General features: G+C 37.4%; 1 pseudogene; it reads right to left on the bottom strand.

Moving 5' to 3' along the window:
- Positions 1-5,088: 5,088 nt before the first annotated feature.
- Positions 5,089-16,429, bottom strand: LOC133734453 (endoplasmic reticulum oxidoreductin-1-like; annotated as a pseudogene).
- Positions 16,430-21,290: the final 4,861 nt, after the last annotated feature.

The following is a 21,290-nucleotide window of genomic DNA, read 5'->3' as shown; positions in this document are numbered from 1 at the left end:
AGATCCGTGGATGCCGTATATATTGTTCTCAGAAGTTTAAAATGTCATTTGATTATTAAAAATAAGTCTACCTAATTACTAGCATTTTTTATTGTACTCGAAGCTCTAAAGTCTTCATATTCCATTGATAGAAGAAACGGTACGTCGACTTTAAATAACTAACTAAAGAGTAAAGACCGACTACAAAATGACATTTATATACTTGATTCAAATATAGGTGCTTAGTTTCTATCTCCAATAGTTTGAGAAAGTTAATTGATAGGGAGAAAAGAGAGTTCAAAGCTAGATGGATCCTTCTATGTACAAGGCGGCAACATCTGGTGATGTTTAGGGACGGATCTGTTAAGGAAATTAGAATCCTTCCCATCAAGGCTCACAGAGTAAACCGATAGAAAAGTAACAAACCACAAGACAAGCAACAAGAGAACACCGAGATTTAACGAGGTTAAGCATAAATCTATGCCTACGTCCTCCCGAGAGATACCTGTTCTTCACTATGAGAATAATTACAGTACAAGATACAATTGAGCTAAATCACCATAACCCAAACCCATAACCCTTGTACACCCACCAGGGCCGGTCCTGAGAATTCAGAGACCCAGTGCGAAAATTTAACCGAGGTCTTGTGTTCATTGCATAATGACTTTTTTTTTTTTTTGAAGAACATTGCATAATGACTTAAAAATAAATAAATGGGTATAATAAAGTACGAAAGTAAAAAAAGAAAAAAAAAAGAGAAAAGAAGAAAGGAAGATTAAAACAGAAAAAGAGAAAAGCAAAAAAAATAGGGACACGGAAAGTAGAAAAAAAAATGAACGAAAATCAAAAAAGGAAGATTAAAGTACGGAGCCTGGGATTCGAACTCGTGAAAAGGGAATGATGGCCCACGAGACGTTGCCAGCCTACCAACTGGACTACACAAGCCTTTGAGTGTATATGGGGAACTAACTTTATTATATTCCTCTTGTACCAACATATATGTATTTGAAACTCGAAGCCAGAGGCCGCCCATTTCCAGAGGCCTTGTGCGGCGGCACTATGTGCACACCCTCAAGGCCGCCCCTGACACCCACACTCATAGAATTTCCCAAGAACTCACTCTCACCCAAGAGCTGTATTCACTCTTGAAATCTCTGCTCCCTTACCCAAGAGATATACACTCTCTTGTCGATGATCGCATGCACCGACCATGCCTTGGTTTACTACCCATGCCCTCTATATATAGGCACCCCAATTATAATCCAATTGGTAGTAGGAAAACCAAACCTTCTTGTACAGGAGAAAGATCCTATTCCTGATAGGAATAAACTTTGACATCAACCATGTCCAATTAGGAAGACTAACCAAGTCCAACTAGGACTTGCCTTTCCTAATTATTAATTCTCATCACATCCTAACAGAATTCATGTACAAGCCTACTTGAGTTGTAGCCCAACCCAAATCTCCCTCATAAACATCTATATACTATAAAATGTACCAACATTCGAAAAGTTGTTTGCAGACCAGTTGGTTAAGGCCTTAGCTTCCCCGCCTTCCCACATATTAGGTCCCCAGGTTCCTTAACAAATGGAGTCAGTTTCTGTTTCTTCCTTTTTTGCCTTTTATTTCTTCCTTGTTTGACTAATTTTCATAATCTTTTTTTTTCCCTAGGTCGATTTTTTTTCCTAATCATAGATAAAAGTATTTCTAGCTTTATATAATTTTTTTCGTGATAAGATTGAGTGTAGTAAATGAGCTTCACTTCTCTAACTTTATTTATTTATAGTTGGGACAACCTAATGTTAATTGATAAAATATGTATCACATAGGTATTAAAAATAAACTCAAATCATTTTAGAACTTTTGTGCTTTTAACGAGAAAAAAAAATTACTTATTATTCTAACCCAACCGAACTTAACATCCTGAATCCTAGGGACGTATTCACGTGAAGGGCAACCCAAAATTCTTTTAATCTTTTAGCTAGTATAAGTGTGCTGGTGAACTTGCTCTTAATCAAGGCTCTAACTTTGATTTAGTTGGCAGAGAAAAAAAGAATCTTGTAAGCAGGCCTTAAATTAGCCCACCCCAAATCTACATCCTGGCTACGTCCCTCGTGTTGGTTTCTTACAAAGAATTAGAGATGGTGATGTATCATCTGATCTTCTCAGTCATCAAACCGCTGAAGGCAACAATGTTCTTCACCTTGCAGCTGAATTCGAGCAGATCAATTTCTTCAAAGACATCCCTCTCAACATGGGTGACACGCCCATGCACATTGCTGCCAAAGAAGGTTGTGATGAGGTGGTCGATCGACTTCCTCATCGAACAAGCAAAAATGCTACATATATATTCGAAAAGCAAATGATCAGGAGAAAGGATCAACTTATGCGGAATCTTATAAAAAGTAATTACTTCAACTCACTAATTTGGAAATGCATACAGCATTGCATGTTGCTGCCCAATCCGGTCAACGCGGAGTGGTGATTTTGTTGATGAAAGCATGCCCTGAGTTGTGTTCTTCAGTTAACAGCACCAAGGAGTCCCCGTTGTTCTTGGCAACTTGCATGGGTTTTTCCAACATTGCTCGTTATATTTTAACCGAGTCTTTAGTATGTCCTTCGTTTCAAGGAATCCATGGAGTCACTGCCTTACATGCCGCTGTAACTCACAAATACCAAGGTGCTGAAGGTAACACATGTCCATTACTCCTTAATTCAGTCATGCCAAAGTTATAACTTTTTCTTTTTTTATGTATTAACTTTTCCCACTAGTAACTTTCATCTCCTACCTACTGAAAATTACGATGAAAATTAAAACATGAAAAATAATAACTTGTTTTAGGTACTTCTAGTTCTAGGCTTGTAGGTTTAAAGACAGGGAAAGTGATTCCCAGTTAATCATAATGTGTGTGTGTGCCGAATCAGAAGCGAATGTCCGTACAAATGCAAAAGTGCGGACGTCCCTCCTCCGGCCTCAATCAGGCGGCGATGGCGGCGCTGCGGTTGCCAGAAGAACACTCTGGACATCCCGGACGGCGTCACCATCAAGGCGAAGGCTCAGCTGATCGGAATCGAAGGGGTGAGCGGCGAGCTCGCCTGAAACCATGGAAGCCCATCGAGGTCGACTTCGAAGTCTTCATCGACAACTCCAATAGCAAGCAGACGCTCGACATCGAGGCCTGGTTTGCCACCGGCAACCGCAGCGCCGCTTGATCGAGGCCGGAAGTGCGGACGTCCTCTTCTGAACTGCTCCGTGTGTGTGTGTGTGTGTGTGTGTGTGTGTGTGTGTGTGTGTGTGTGTGTGTGTGTGTGTGTGTGTGTGTGTGTGTGTGTGTGTGTGTGTGTGTGTGGCCCTTCTAGTGAGGGATCCCTTTTTTTGGTCTTTTCTAGGGATAGGGCATTAAACTAACTTTTCGATCATATTTTGGCATCTTAACTGTTCAGTTTTTAAGTCCTAATGTGTAGATCACTTATACAAATTTTCAGCAAAATTGATTATCGTTAAGGCATTCAAAACAGCGACTTAAGATTATAAGTATGAACGGTTCAAGTTTGACAGATTTGGTTCGTCCATTGATTTAATCTAGTTTGATACTTAAACGATCACCGATTTGGCTGAAAATTTGCAGAAATGATCTACACATTAGTACCTAAAAACTGAACGGTTGAGATGCCGAATTGTGATCGAAAAGTTGGTCTAATGCTTTATCCCTAGAAAAGACCAAAAAAAAGAATTAGTGGAAGGGCCCTCATATATATATATAGAGAGAGAGAGAGAGAATTAACCAATTGTCACTCTGTGCATAATGCTTGGCATTTCTCTTAATTATATAATTGTTTAATTTAGCATTTTAATTTTCCTTCAAATATTATAAGTATGAAATGTATGAGGAGTAACTTTTTCCTTTCAAATATTACATGTTTTAGATTGGCTAGAGTTTCAAATCGTTGGAGCAACATTATAAAGTTAATATTCTTAATTTAGGTTTTAATTAATTTTTGCATAAATGTGACAAACAAAAAACAAGTGCTATTGTCCAGTACCATTTGGTCGATCTAGTGGCATAGTCTCCTCTTTGTAAGTGAGAGGTTGTGAGTTCAACTCAAAAAAGACTAGTTGTAGCATTTTGAGTTGTTTATTTGATCAAAAACAAAATTGGAGATGGATGCTCCAATCTCCATGTTGTATTGTTTAAAGTCACCTCAACTCAATTCAGCCCGACATCACCTGAAAATGCGTTTCATTCGAAAATTATAAATTCATCACTGTCCAAATTATTAAACAATGTATACTCCAACAAATTAAATTTCAATAATATGCCTGGGATTGTGGTGATTATGGTGTCCAAATATCCTTATAAAATCAAAGAAGCTGATTCTTTGGTTTGGACATCCCTACACTACGCAGCATTTAGAGGGAATGTTGAAGCAACTCGATTAATGATGATGCACTGTTACAGTTCTAATAGTACTCCTTACATCTTGGACAAATCTGGAATGTCATCTCTTCATATTGCAGCATTTGTAGGCCACATCGAAGTAATGAAAGAGTTGATTGGATGTCGACCATAACTTGCGAGTGTCTCACTGCCAACGACCAAACAATTCTTCATGTTGCAGTTTTAGGTGCACAAAGTATAGTCGTTGAATACATTGTGAAGATACCTGAACTTAGGAGACTAAGAGATCAAGTAGATAAAAGAGGAAGAGGAAACACCCCTTTGCATGTAGCTGTCAGTGCTACTATTGATAAGGAATTTTTGCTGCATTTCAACAATTTTCTTGGCGATAATATTGAAGTGCAGGTTAGACTCCTTAATTCACACACACACACACACACACACACACACACACATATTATCTTTTAAACAAAAGTGAGGACATCAACACTCCGACTCATTGTGCAATGCAATTAAATCATCGGAGCCACACATCTTTTTGGTTTATTTACAAAACTTGCACTCAAAATTTCAGCTTCATGGGAAACTATTTGATCATCTAATTAAATTTGATAGCTAGAGTAAGTTGTTAAATATAGATCATTACACAAAACGGAAATGATGATTACTTAAGAACATATATAGTTTGGCGGGGGAAAGGCTTCCTAGCTCAGTGACTCAGTGTATGCTTTACATTTGCTCCAGAATTGTGATATCCAATAGTTACAGTGCTAACATCCCTAACCTGCAAAAATATACCATTCATTAGTAAGAAACAGTACATGCCTATAACCAGAATCCAGAAGACCAACGATTGGTGGCAATGTAAAATACCAATAGTGATATACCTAAGCCTGATCGGGATCACCGCCTCCCATATTCTTTGCAATGTTCTGATTGTTTGTATAGAATAAGGTTCAACAACTCGTCGTCCTTCCGCTACTTTCTTGATTGAATGTCCGCTTTGACAAGCATATTTGACAGATTCAGAGAGTCGATTTAGCAGATTTATGAGAGCTATCACTTCATTTCGTTGCAGCTGCAGCTGCATATGCAAAGAAAAATGAGAGAGAGAGATGGTTCAAGTTCACCAACTCTAAAGAACTTGTTAAAGAAGGCAACTCAAACAAAGTCTAGATATTCAGCTGGAAAGCTATTGGAAAACCTCAAGCATAACCTGATCAATTGGTTCGGTATCTTTGCAAGTCAAAACTGACAAATGGGTATTTAGATGAATAAGAAAACCTATGTTGCGAGATGAGTTTGATAAGAGAGCTGCAAGAACTTACAGGTTGATCTTGATGATTTTTACCATCAACAGAAAAGAGGATCTTCAATGCAGTACCAAGACCAAGAACTTGAAGTTTTCCCCAGAGCCGACATTTCTGACATCCCACACAATCCATTAATGCACTGAAATTTGAGGATGAAATTTTTACAACTCCAAATGACAAGAAGGTGATCAATGTTTAGTTCAACACAAAATATTAATTACCGAAGCAACTTCTCACAGACAAACCTAATGTTTCTGAAGTTCTTTTGAATTTGTTGCTTCAATTGTGGTCCACTCTGACCTTTCCAGAGCTTTGCTTCATCAAACGGTAGGGGACATGCAGCTTGGAGTTTAGGATTGTAAAGTAGCTGCCTCATCAAAGACTCTGTTCTTAGGTCTTCCTCATGATTACCTGTATCATACTCAGTCTGCTCTAAGTAATCTGCAGCCTACAAGATGTTCAGCCCATCAATGATTAGTACAATGTGGGACAATAAGAAAATTGATTATACGGTACCAACAAAGAAAGGATAGCAGAAAATGCCTACTTTTGTCACTGCCCGGAGAACAAAGTGGAATGCGAAGTACAAATTCTGAACACGATCTGGATATTTCAAAACGTGATCATGCATCAATTCCAAGTTTATACCTTTACTAAAGTACTTTTTATTCTCATTGTAGAAAAGTTTCTGAAATCCTATGAATTTTCAATTTTGAAACCACAAAAGATTATAGAAGAATGAACAATGCATGTGTTACGGATAACAAATAAGTTGATAGTTATGCTGATAACCCCTCAACTGGACAAATGAGATGAAAATGAGCAGGGAAAAGAAAAATATTCACATGATATGAGGCAGAAGGAGAACCAGATTGGTAATCTTGTCTAGAAGATAATCAGCAGCTATGTAGATTGAAATTGACGAGTGAAGACCCGATATTAATTTGTACAATACTCTTTGCTCCTGGAAAATGTCCTGAGATGAATCCGCAGAAGAGCAAAAGAAACAACACTGATACAGTTTTCAAGCAGGGCATATGTCATTTTGACATACTCAACCTAGACTTCCCTCCATAAAGTTGTATCATGTCACCTTCACTGGAGTTGATTGGCTATACAAATATGAAAGCAACATCCAACATTTTAATGATAGAATATAGCAAGCAAGCAGACTCAGGATCCAATTTTTCCAAATAGATATACCGAAAATTTCGACTCACATTTTGGGTAATTTTCAGAATAAGTCAATAAACAGCATCCCATATCCTTCTTGCTGATGGATCAGTATAGCCAGTGTAATGTTCAGGGTTCAGTAGAAGGTTCACATATGTCATCTCATCTGCAGATCAGAAGTTAACAAAATCAATCTCTGAACAACATGATTAAAAATCAGTTATTTACTCCAACAAGAAATTTTTCATTGAGAGAAATGAACACAGAATAAAGACCGAGGCAGTTTTACATTCAGAATTTGTTTGCTACATTTACCATAAACCACGACCTACATTCAATAAATGGGAAGATGCAAAATATTTAGTTCTGTCATTTAAAATGCAAGCCTATTGTCTTCATTGGTTTCTGATGTCTCTCATAATATAGCATATGCATTTCACACTAAATTATAAATAATGACTTTCGCATCTAAAATTCCAGTGTGTGTACTCCAGCTTCCAACAAAAAAAATCTTTACTAAGGACGTTAATACTAGGAAGCATAAGATCAAAGATAATATTCAGTGAATTACCATTATCAGTCTCGTCATCATTTGTCCAAGGGTCATCTGTCTCAATCCAGCCTCTGAAAGCTCTACTGTCTAGAGTGCGGTCAACAGACCCCAGCAGCTTATCATCTTGACAAACCAAACTGTCAGATGGAAGGCCACGGTGAAAGGGCCTCTTGAAAGGTTCCGGAATTCATTTTCTGGGCATTCGCAGGCGCTGCAGTCACGCAGGAGGCACATACCATCTTCAGTCCAGAAGGGACAGTCACACTACAGCTTGGCCTATCAAATGAACCAAGTACATAAGCTCCCACAAGGTAAACACAGAGACTGACAATATTACTAAAGCACTACTATAATATGAGGAAGCACAATGTCAATAGAAAGTTCACATATTCACATATCAATTCTGAATTTCTTTTTTGTTACTGACAGCTAGAAATGTATGATTATATATACCAGAACTCCATGTAAAAATCTGGGATAAGTAAGGCAAATCACAGGAAATGTAGAAAGTTTGGTGCTTGCCTATTTTGGATACACAAGTCTACAACTTTTATGCAAAAAAGTCATACCACTTTACACAATGCTGTCAAGAATTACAATGAATCCAATTACCACTACCGTCTACTGAACCCTCTCTAACCAGTGTATTCCATTCAAACAAGTTCAGAAAGGTCCTGATCTTCCGATTAATATCTATGAGTAAATATATATATTTGAAATTAACGTGTGAAGTTTGAGTTTTTAGTCACTTTTCGGTCGCACATCCACATCTCGACCGTTCAGTTTTTAGGTACTACTGTATAGATCGTCCTGCAAATTTTCAGCCAAATTGATGATCGTTAAGGTATCTAACTCGCTTAAACCAATGGACGGACTGAATCTGTCAACCTGAACCGTACTAGCTTTAAGACCGTTATCAATGCCTTAACGATCATCATTTTGGCTGAAAATTTGCAGAGACGATCTATACACTGGTACCTAAAAACTGAACGGTCGAGATATGGATATGTGACCAAAAAGTGACCAAAAACTCGAACTTCACACGTTAATTTTCAAAGCGGAGCTCCACTCTGGATAGGATCTGTATATATATAGCTAATTTGGACGGTAAGATGAAGGATATATTAAAAGTCCTAATATTGCTGGAAATCTTTTCCACCTTTAATTCTGAAACCTCAGAGCTGGGTATACGAGGTCATTAATCATTATGTGGCCCTCAATTCCTCTTGTTGTGCGGAAGCGTAACAAACAAGGTATTGATATGAATTCAATAGTAACAAACAAAGCAAAAGAAAACAACTAATAAACAAACCACAAAGAACACCAAGATTTATAGTGGTTCACTCAATCAGTGTGATTGAGCTACATCCACTTTCGGAGCCGGCAAGATATTCCACTATGATCAATTTGGAGAAACATACCACTAGAGTTTATGAACAACTCTCTCTACCCAAATCCCCAATACACCCAAACCTATTAACTCTCCTTTGATTCAAATAGAGAAGAAGAAGAATTCTTACTTCTCATATACAATACTTAACAACACCAACAACTAAGCTTAAGAAGCTTCAACTATGGAATTGCTAAGTCTCCAAAAAGAGAGGAAAGACTCTATGAGTATTCAAGGATGGCTTTCAATTATGTTTCTCCCTTATACTTCTCTCTGTTTCACGTTGCTGTCTATTTCTCTCTATTGCTCTATGTGTATTCCCTTCCTTTTTCCATCCAGCTGCAATCTCTTTCAAAAGCATATCTTATCTGCCTTTTGTTCCTTTTTGACTTCTGTTTCTCACTCTCTACTTTTGGCTGCCATGTTCCATAATTCTCTTGTCTGCATATGTATAATTAATCCTAGCACATGCATCTAGTTCACATGCTTTCAACTCTTTCGGTTGCCCACTTCAAAAGCACATATACATGCCTATAATTATGCTATTAAGCTAGCACATGCAGCTATCACACATGGGAGACAACTTTTGTCTGCCTATCAAGTGAAGTCAATAACAACAATCTCCACCTTGGCTTCACTTGATACAATAATATCACAAGTAGAATATCATATACCAATTTGCTGCTCCGACATCCCCGTAGGGAAGATCAAATGCTACGAACACAAATCAAGTTCAAGCAATGCTTGAACTTGCTCAATGGAACTAGTTTGGTCAACATATCAGCAAGATTTTCTTCAGTTCCAACTTTCAGGAGCTCTATATCACCATCCTCCACCAGTTGACGAATCTTATGAAATTTGACATTGATATGTTTAGTGCGAGCATGAGTAACCTGGTTCTCTGCCAAATGAATAGCACTCTGACTATCACAATAGAGATCCACATAATCTTGAATAATTCCCAAGTCCTCAAGCAAACCACGAAGCCAAACTGCTTCTTTTGCACCCTCTGTTACCGCCATGTATTCAGCTTCTGTAGTCGACAAAGCAATAGTAGATTGCAAGTTCGACTTCCAACTCACCGCTCCACTAGCAAGAGTAAACACATAAGCTGTAGTAGATCGGCACTTATCCAAATCACCTACGAAATCAGAGTCCACATACCCAACAACACACTGACTCATCTTATCCTACTGAAACACAATTCCAACATCCACAGTACCAAGAATATACAGTAGAATCCATTTCACTGCTTGCCAATAGCTTTTACCTGGGTTATGCATATATCTGCTCACCACACTTAAAGCTTGTGAAATGTCTGGTCTAGTACACACCATACAGTACATCAAGCTACCAACAGCACTAGCATAAGGAACTTTAGCCATATATTGCATATCATCATCAGTGCTAGGAGACATAGAAGATTTAAGCTTGAAATGAGAGGCAAGAGGTGTACTTACAGGTTTAGATTTATCAACCATGCCAAACCGTTGTAGTATCTTCTTCAAATATTATTTTTGTGACAAACAAACCTTGCCTTTGGATCTATCTCTTTCAATTTCCATGCCCAAAATCTTCTTAGCTTCTCCCAAGTCCTTCATTTCAAATTCACAACTCAACTGTGATTTTAATTTTTCAATCTCCACCTTGCTCTTAGATGCAATTAGCATATCATCAACATATAAGAGCAAATAAATGAAGGTCCCATCATGTAGCTTGCGAAAGTAAACACATGGATCATAAAGACTCCTAGTGTACTTCTGACCAAACATAAATTTATCAAACCGCTTGTACCACTGTCTTGGGGACTGTTTCAAACCATACAATGATTTATGTAGTTTGCAAACCAATTTTTCCTTACCAGCAACTTTGAAACCATCTGGCTGAATCATATAGATCTCTTCTTTCAATTCACCATGTAAAAATGCAGTTTTGACATCAAGTTGTGCTAACTCAAGATCAAACTGTGCAACCAAGGCTAATAGAATACGAATAGAAGAATGCTTCACAACAGGAGAAAATACCTCATTGTAGTCTATTCCTTCCTTTTGTGCATAGCCTTTAGCTACCAATCTAGCCTTGTACTGAGATCCTTCCTTTTTAGCAAATACCCATTTGCAGCCAATTGCTCTCTTCCCATGTGGTAACTGAACCAACTCCCAAGTCTTGTTCTTGTGAAGAGACTTCATCTCTTCATCCATTGGTTTTTCCCACTCTACACTATCTGCATGTATCACAGCTTCTTCATAGGTAGAAGGAATTTCTTCTTCAATAATTGGAAGTGCATAAGTTACCATATCATTTAACCAAGCTGGCTTTGGAGCATTTCTTTTTCCTTTTCTAAGTGCAATAGGTCCATGTTGCTGTGGAGACTCTTGAGCTTGAGCCCCTACTTCAATACTTGAATCTTCAGTTGTTGAATCATCTGGCTCAACTGTAGGACTACCTGGATCAATTTGAGTTTCATCAACTTTTTCTTTAAACTCCACCTGCTTCAAACTCTCTATGGTCATCTCCTGTTTTTGAGAATCAGTCTGTTCACTCTGATTAACCATAACAGCCTCATCGAATGTCACATCTCTGCTTACAATTACTTTCCTCACATCTGGACACCAAAGCCTAAATCCCTTCACACCATCATTAAATCCCAAGAAAATAGCTTTCTTGGCTCTCGGATCAAGCTTGCTTTCCCTGACATGAAAATAAGCAGGACAACCAAAAATATGTAAGTAATGATAATCAGTAGCAGGTTTTCCAAACCATACGTCCATGGACGTTTTACCCTCATTTGTAGCAGTAAGCAACCTGTTGATGAGATGGCCTGCATATGTAACTGCCTCAGCCCAAAACTCTTTGCCTAATCCAGCATTAGACAACCTACATCGAACTTTCTCCAGTAAAGTAAGATTCATGCATGCGCTCTGCCACCCCATTCTGTTGCAGTGTCTCTCTAACTGTGAAGTGTCTCACAATGCCCTCATCTTGACATAACTTCAAGAATGGATCAGACTTGTATTCACCACCATTATGTGATCTGAGCCTCTTAATTTTTAGACCGGTCTGAGTCTCAATCATCCTCTTCCACTTCACAAATATATCTAAGACTTCATCTTTATGTTTCATGGTGTACACCCATACTCTTCTAGAGAAGTCATCAACAAAAGAGACATAGTAGTGTTTACCTCCCAAAGATACAGTTTTGGTAGGTCCCCACACATCTGTGTGAAGATAGTCTAGAGCACCTTTAGTCTGATGAACTGCAGTACCAAACTTCACTCTAGTCTGCTTTCCCAATACAGAATGTTCACAAAATTCCAATTTGCAAGTCTTTGCACCCTTCAACAAACCTTGCTTCACTAATCCCTGCATTGCTTTCTCACCAGCATGTCCAAGACGCATATGCCATAATCTGGTAGTATCTGCATCATCTGTAGTCTCAGAAATTGCTGTTTCACTTGTCACTGTACTCCCTTGTAGAAAATACAAGTTTCTATCTCTAGTACCTCTCATCATCACAAGTGAACCTGACACAACTCTGGCAACTCCATTCTTCAATGTAACTGTGAGACCCTTTGATTCTAAAGTTCCCAAAGAGATAAGATTTTTCTTCAAGTTCGGAACATACCGAACATCTGTCAATTCTCTAACAACCCCATCATGCATTTTGAGACGAATTGTACCAATCCCTCTAGTTCTGCAAGGACTATCATCTCCCATCAAAACTACTCCACCATTTAATTAGTTCTCTTAAAGTACAGAACCATTCCTTGTTCAGACACATGTGGTGTGTACAACCCGAATCCAGAATCCATTTCTCAGAGTAATCAAGTGCAGATGAGCTTGCTAGAGCAAAATCAATCTCATCCTCTTCAAAATCATCGAAGGTAGAAGAACAACTCAATGCGAAACCAAAGTCATCATCATCTTCAAATTTCGCAACATTCACTTCAGAACCCTTCTTGTCTCTAGTCTTCAACTTGGGACAATCTTTCTTCCAATGCCCCTTTTGGCGACAAAAGGCACACTCATCTTTTGCAGGAAATTTGCCTCTTGACTTGGAACGAGAATTACCTCTTTTTCCACCAAACTTTCTATCTCCAGATCTTCCTCTTACTACAAGTGCTTCACCTGTCACTTTCTGCAATTGCTTCTTCTTCTTTCGACACTCATTATTTATCAATGAATTACACACATCATCAAATTTCACAAATTCTTTTCCATGCAACAAAGTTGTAATTAAATGCTCATACTCGTCAGGGAGACAATTTAACAAACACAAAGCCTTATCCTCATCACTAATTTGCACATCTAAATTAGCCAAATCTGCAAGTATCTTATTGAAATCACTAATGTGTTCGGACATAGAAATACCTTGCCGATAATTGAATCGGAAAAGCCGCCTCTTCAGGTGAAACCGGTTTTCAGCACTCTTGATCATGTATTGGTCTTCCAATTTCTTCCACAACTCTTTTGCCGAAGTTTCCTTCATGATAAAGAACTTCATATCCTTTGCAAGGCACAATCTGATAGAACCACAAGCCCACTTATTAATCTGCTTCCACTCCTTCTCACTCATATCTTCTGGTTTGTCTTCAAGAGCTATATCCAATTCTTGTTGACACAAGACATCCATCATCTCACACTGCCACATGCCAAAATTGTTTGTTCCATCGAACTTCTCAACTTCAAATTTGGCATTGCCAATTGATGGCCTAGTAGTCGACAATGAACCCGAACTCGAATTTTTCTTTGTGTCAACCATTGAATCCAATCAATACACAACTCCCAAATTCAGAACCGAAGCTCTGATACCAGTTTGTTGTGCGGAAGCGTAACAAACAAGGTATTGATATGAATTCAACAGTAACAAACAAAGCAAAAGAAAACAACTAATAAACAAACCACAAAGAACACCAAGATTTATAGTGGTTCACTCAATCGGTGTGATTGAGCTACATCCACTTTCGGAGCCGGTAAGATATTCCACTATGATCAATTTGGAGAAACATACCACTAGAGTTTATGAACAACTCTCTCAACCCAAATCCCCAATACACCCAAACCTATTAACTCTCCTTTGATTCAAATAGAGAAGAAGAAGAATTCTTACTTCTCATATACAATACTTAACAACACCAACAACTAAGCTTAAGAAGCTTCAACTATGGAATTGCTAAGTCTCCAAAAAGAGAGGAAAGACTCTATGAGTATTCAAGGATGGCTTTCAATTATGTTTCTCCCTTATACTTCTCTCTGTTTCACGTTGCTGTCTATATCTCTCTATTGCTCTCTGTGTATTCCCTTCCTTTTTCCATCCAGCTGCAATCTCTTTCAAAAGCATATCTTATCTGCCTTTTGTTCCTTTTTGACTTCTGTTTCTCACTCTCTACTTTTGGCTGCCATGTTCCATAATTCTCTTGTCTGCATATGTATAATTAATCCTAGCACATGCATCTAGTTCACATGAATTAGTTAGCCAAATGTGAATCAAACCCAATAATAGCAAAAACATCAAGAGGGCTCAAGCAGCACACCTTAAAATATCGAAAAAACGGGGTTTTGACAATCTCTTGTAGCAGAGGATGCAACACCTCTGCATTAACACTATGCACCGTTTCATAATCACAACAGCAGTCCTCATTAACAATGCCACTGTATTTCTTTGAATCCTACACTCTCACAAGAATAAATAAAAAAGGACTAATTTCAGTTTACCCCCCCCGAGGTTAGGGGTCGTCATCATGTTAGTCCCTCTAGTTTCAATTTAATCAGTAACACCCCTGTACTCTCAAATTTCATCATCCGTGTCCAATTTCTACTATTCCGTCCAATTTGGGCCGTTAAGTCTGACTTTTGAGGGCTAAAATGGTCATTTCAAGACAAAAAAAAACTATAAAAAAAAAAGATTTTTTTTTTCTTTTTTTCGTTTTTTTTTTTTTTGCATTTTTTTTCTGTTTTTTTTTTTGCATTTTTTAAATTTTTTATTTTCTTTTTCTTCGCTTATTATTATTATTATTATTATTATTATTATTATTATTATTTTATAATTTTGTCTTCAACCTATACACCACAAGTTATAATAGGTTTATAAAAACAAAAAAAAATACTCTAGGTGGTTAAAAAGCCGCTCGCTGGTCTACGATATTTGTGATATATCTCCGATAAAGCGAAGAATTTTAGGATATATCTGTAAAATATAATAGGTTTATAAAGTGAAGAAATATCTATAAAATATGATTAAAAAAATAAATACAGATATTTCTTCACTTTATTGGGGATATATCCTAAAATTCTTCGCTTTATCGGAGATGTTCCACAAATATCGTAGACCAGCGAGCGAAGAATTTTAGGATATATCCCCAATAAAGTGAAGAAATATCTGTATTTATTTTTTTAATCATATTTTACAAATATTTCTTCACTTTATTGGGGATATATCCTATTATTCTTCACTTTATAAACCTTTATAGATATATTTTACAAATATATCCTAAAATTTTTCACTTTATCGGAGATATATCACAAATATCGTAGACCAGCGAGCGACTTTTTAACCACCTAGAGTATTTTTTGTTTTTTGTTTTTATAAACCTATTATAACTTGTGGTGTATAGGTTGAAGAAAAAATTTATAAAAATAAAAAATAAAAAGAAACACCTAGAGTATTTTTTGTTTTTGTTTTTATAAACCTATTATAACTTGTGGTATATCTCCGATAAAGTGAAAAATTTTAGGATATATCCCCAATAAAGTGAAGAAATATCTGTATTTATTTTTTTAATCATATTTTACAGATATTTCTTCACTTTGTTGGGGATATATCCTATTATTCTTCACTTTATAAACCTATTATATTTTATAAATATATTTTACAGATATATCCTAAAATTTTTCGCTTTATCGGAGATATATCACAAATATCGTAGACCAGCGAGCGGCTTTTTAACCACCTAGAGTATTTTTTTTTGTTTTTATAAACCTATTATAACTTGTGTTGTATAGGTTGAAGACAAAATTTATAAAAATAAAAAAACGAAGAAACACCTAGAGTATTTTTTTTTGTTTTTATAAACCTATTATAACTTGTGGTGTATAGGTTGAAGACAAAATTATAAAAAAATAAATAAGCAAAGAAACAGAAAAAAAAAAAAAAAAAAAAAAAGGAAAAAGAAATTTTTAAATTTTTTTTTTAAATATAATTTGGAGCTCAAAATGACCATTTTACCCCCAAAAGGGGGCCCACTGGACTGATTTAACGTCCAATTTGGACGGAAGTCTAAAAATTGGACATGGATGATGAAATTTGAGAGTACAGGGGTGTTACTGATTAAATTGAAACTAGAGGGACTAACATGATGACGACCCCTAACCTCAGGGGGGTAAACTGAAATTAGTCCAATAAAAAATCAACAAAAGAAACCATGATAATGAACTCAATAACATGCACATCCACACATCCAAATCTTACCTGAGGACATTGGCAAGAACTGGGATTCTTGAAAAACAAAGAAAGGTTGAGTTTAGAATTAAAATCTCTGGTAGAGGTGAGAGCTATGGCTAATAAGTCCACAACCACAGCACCCAAAACAACCCATCTCTTCACATTCTTCTCCTTCACCATCTCCCATACAGAGATAGAAACACAACTTACGCGCCAATGCTCTAGCCGAGGACTAAGAGACCTAGTGACCGAGGCGAGAGGTAGAGACATGGAAGAAATAAATTGGGTAACTGACACGTGGTTGGAAGGGATTGGACGGTGTGACAGAAACTTCTTTTATGCGAGATAGTCTTGATTTGTCAACGTCCGATAGTTAAGTCTATCAACGGTGACGTGCTCGCGCCAATGGGGAAACCAGGAGCACCGTTTTACTATAAAGGCAACCCGTTGCGTACATGCTAGTTATGGAATGGACCTAGCCTAGCCTTCTGTAACTAGCCTTCCCATTTCAGAAAATTTTAATTTTATTTTATAATTCTCTAAATTTAGTCATTTTATCAAATTTTATTTTTTTTATATAGGTAAAAGAGATTTCATTATCCCGATCAAAAAAAAAAAAAAAAGATTTCATTAATCCCAAAGCTAAAATGGCACGTATAGAAAGATCCCTATACTTGTATGAGTTGTATCCAAATTAGTGATCAAGTATCTAATGACAAACCAGTATCATCCATTAAATATATTGAAGCTCACTTATTGTGATAGCTTACTAAACTATGACAGATTCCTATACAGAATTAAAATAGAATGAATCTACATTCGTCAATGCACGCAATTGTGTTGCTTCAGGAGATTCTTTAACAACGTGTAAAAAATCACATAGTAAGTAAGCAAAGCAGAAAAAAGAGTTGGGCCTTACCCAAAATCCTTTGCGGAAGGGCCCAAGACCAATTGGTCCAACTATAATTGTAGCCATGACCAGCCACCACATGTTGTCAATGCCATCACTACGGTCACTAGACCACTTCAATAGCCCACCGAAAAAATAGCAATAGTTTGTGCTGCCACTCCTACTCAATCCACCGAGTGATCCACCACAACATTTGGTCGGAACCAAATCGAAGAAGAAGTTGTCTTCCAGATTAAGATTAATATCCATTCTCACATGACAATCATATTTGTCCGTGAATGCTCGAAAGATAGCACCAAGTCGGGTCGAAACCCGACCGTTAATACCCACCTTAGAACGAGATCCCACAACAACCAAATGAGATCCTCTAATCGTGGGTCTCATTGTTGGAAAGTGACAACAACAAACTGCCTTGTTTGGACGACAAACAAGATCGTCATGAAGACCAGCGAACAACTCCTGCCCTTTAAGGAGGACGATGACGATTGAAAGGATTAAAAAAGTCAAGATTGGTCGAAACTCTAAAATTGAGCAGCAGCGCGGTGGCGAAACTGATTTACCAGCCAAAGGCGACTAGGGTTTAGGAACAGAGCATAACTCATGGTTTTATGTTCATTAGTGCTAAATTTTCATGAGAAAATCTTTGATTTTATCCGTTACATATTTAACTTGAAAAAAAAAAAAAAAAAAACCCACCCGACCCTTACATATATCAGTGAAAATTGAATTCATGACCTTTACAATTTTGGAATTATAATTTGAGAGAGTTGTCACTCTACCCTTACATATGTCAGTGAGAATTACAATGAACTTTGTTGCACCATTGACATGTGTGTCACACCCCGAATTTTGAATAACCAATTCAAATCCGAAACATGAATAATAATAATTACCAAATAACGTTTCTGAATTTTTTTCTCAGAACAACACACCACTCGCCACTCGAATATAAAATCTCGAAAACCTCGAGTTCATTATTACAATTCACTCTCAGAAACTAAAATTGTAAAGCTCTAAATGAGCATAACACACCTCACAAAAGAAATTCAGATAAACACAAATGCAGCTACTCTACGCAGCTCGATCACCTCCATGGTTCTCTTGACCTGTAGGATTACCCGCTACGCCGTTTGAATAGTGTACCGGGATTGCAACAACACAAACCCGATAAGCTTTTGACAGCTCGTATGAGTAAACTTAAGAATTGCACAAATTAAAGTAACAAATTCAACTCAAGCATTTCTTAGCATAATAATTGAAGTGCACAACGTCACTTCAAGCATCAATCAACTCACATCTCACCATGACCACCCAAAAACAACTAAACTTTCCCTTTCCAATATATACTCATGGGCATATGATAAGTTATATTTAGGATTAAATACTGGTTACTCCCTCTACTTATAGAGTTTCGTCGTTTCAGTCCCTGACCTTCGAATTTCACCTAAAAAGTCCCTGAACTCTCAATTTCCTCCCATTTCGTCCCTGCCGTCAAGCTCGGTCCAAATTCCCCGTTAAATTGTTGATGTGGCAATCCTCACGGGCTGAAATGTCTAATTTACCCTCACTTAAATTTTTTTTTTTTAAATTTATTTATTTTCTTCTCTCTCTCTCTTCTGTTTTTCTTTTTTTTCTTTTTACCTCTTCTTCTTCCATCTCTTTCCTCCTCTATTTATCCGAGTCAGGTCTTTAAGGAGGAGGTGGAGAGAGCCGACTAAGGGTTTGGGAGTGTCAGAGGGTTTGGAGTGGAAGATTTCGAGGGTGAGGAAGGATTCGTGGAGGGAGAAGGAGAGGGGGAAAGTGAAGCGCTCATTCCAGACAGGTCGGGTGGAGCCGGAGTCGTCTGATTTGGTGGCGAGGAGGAGGTCGGGGTTGACCCAGAAGACGGCGTAGGGCTTGAGGTCGTCGTTCTTCCAGTTGACGTTCTTTGGGTGCTTGGCGGAGACGATCGTGAGGTCGAGATCGGGAGGCTTCGGCAGCGGAGGGCAAGAGGATTAAAACTTAATAACTAAATCGACGAAGAATCGAAGATAGGGTTCTTCGATTTTTAGCTGGTAAGTCAAATTTCTGGGTTTTAGACTTTTAGTTGATTTGCTGCCTCTCTCATGAATCATGATTCTCACAATCTCACAGTTTCTGGGTTTACACTTTTCAGTCGAAGGCTTGAACTCTTCACTCTTGGTTTGCTCTCTTTTACTCTTCCTCAAGTTGTGATTCTGTGAAGCTCGGTGACTCAAGCTTGGAGAAATTTTGGGTTTGATTTCTGGGTTCAAGCTCGGTGATTCTTCAAGCTCGATTTATGGGTTCGAATTTCTTCAATCTCTTGTTAAGTTGCTGGATTCGATTAAATTTCTCATTCTTAAGTTTTTGATTTTGGGCTATGGTGTTTCTGGGTTCGAGCTGTTTTGGATGACTTTGCTTACTGTATCTGTTTTGAAATATCAATATTTTGCCTCTGTATCTATTTTGGATGTGAATTGAATCAATTGATTAATTAATAATTGAATTGCATATGTTTTGGCCTCTATGAATGAGAATTGAATCGATTGATTGATTGAATTGCATATTTGCATCTGTTTTGGCCTATGTGAATGGCCTCTGGAAGTTAAAGTGAATGTTGATGATGTTGTGGAGGTGGGTTCGAAGGAGGAAGAGAAGTGGAGGAGGTTGAGGGAGCAGGAAGTGAAGATGGAGAGAGCTGGGTTTGTTTTTGGAAGAAGAAGACAGAGATAAACAGAGGAGGAAGAAGAAGAGGTTAAAAAAAAAACGAGAGAGAGAGAAGAAAATAAATTATAAAAAAAAAAGTAAGTGAGGGTAAATTAGACATTTCAGCGTGTGAGGAATGCTACGTCAACAATTTAACGGGAAATTTGGACGGAGCTTGACGGCAGGGACGAAATTGGAGGAAATTGAGAGTTCAGGGACTTTTTAAGTGAAATTCGAAGGTAAGGGACTGAAACGACGAAACCCTATAAGTATAGGGAGTAACCAGTAATTAACTCTTATATTTATCCCACAAGCAGTATGTTATACTCCAGGGCATACGATAACACGAGGTTATCCCCCAAGCAATATAAAGACAGACAGATTAGAGCTCTAACTGAATCATAACCTGTCACCTTGGCCAAGGTTCAATCTTACGATAATACCTGCCTCAATCATCAACACGATAAACACACTCAACTCCAACATTTAAATCATCTCAACGACTCAACTATCGCACTTTACTCGATCAATTACTCTTTATCATAATCAACTCAACATATAAGATAAATTATATCTTCTAAAGAGTAATGCTCGAAATGATAATTCAATTAATCAAATCAATACTTCACCCAATGTCATAACATCCAATATATATTTCACTTAAATATATATATATACGTAATCACCCACACAAGAGTGACCACTAATACCATCTCTAGTTCACAGGCATTAAAAACAAGAAATTCATTTTATACTTAAATTCATTTTCCTTACCTGTGAGCCGCAGCCCTATGAACCGTAGTCGATCAAGTTCATATTATTTCAAACAAATCTTATTTCTTAAAACAATTTTCCACACATTCACAATTCCATATAAATCACTAAATTTCGGTTCTTGAATGAACCATGTGCGATTTACTCACCTTGATATTCCCGCTGCGTCTTCAATTTAACACAATTCACAACCGAACTTGCTCACCCAAGTAAGACAGTCAATCACCTAATCAAACATGACCTTAACTTAGCCAATAACTCAAAAACATACTCAAACTACAATCCAACGGTCGGATCGAAATTAAATGATGATCCAACAATCGGATCCTCACGGATCGCCTTTAGGATCATCCTCCAAAATCATCACGAAAATCCAACGGTCTGATCTTCCTGAATCGTCCTTACTAACATCTCCACAAATTTGTATGAAAATCCAACGGTCGGATTCTCATGAATCCCCTTCCGAATCATCTTTTTTTTTTTTTTTTTTTACAAATATACGAAGATCCAACGGTCAGATCTTCGCCCATGACACACAAAGTCACTGGAACGGTCATACGATCATCATATCAAAACTACGAGTCCATCGGCCAGTCCGATCTTCACAGATCACAAATCGAACGATCGAAATCGATTGAAACGTAAAAATTC

The sequence above is a fragment of the Rosa rugosa genome, chromosome 2, assembly GCF_958449725.1.
Source record: "Rosa rugosa chromosome 2, drRosRugo1.1, whole genome shotgun sequence".
Taxonomy (NCBI): domain Eukaryota; kingdom Viridiplantae; phylum Streptophyta; class Magnoliopsida; order Rosales; family Rosaceae; genus Rosa; species Rosa rugosa.
The sequence above is the reverse complement of the archived record's forward strand: the minus strand, read 5'-3'. Positions and strand labels throughout refer to the sequence as shown.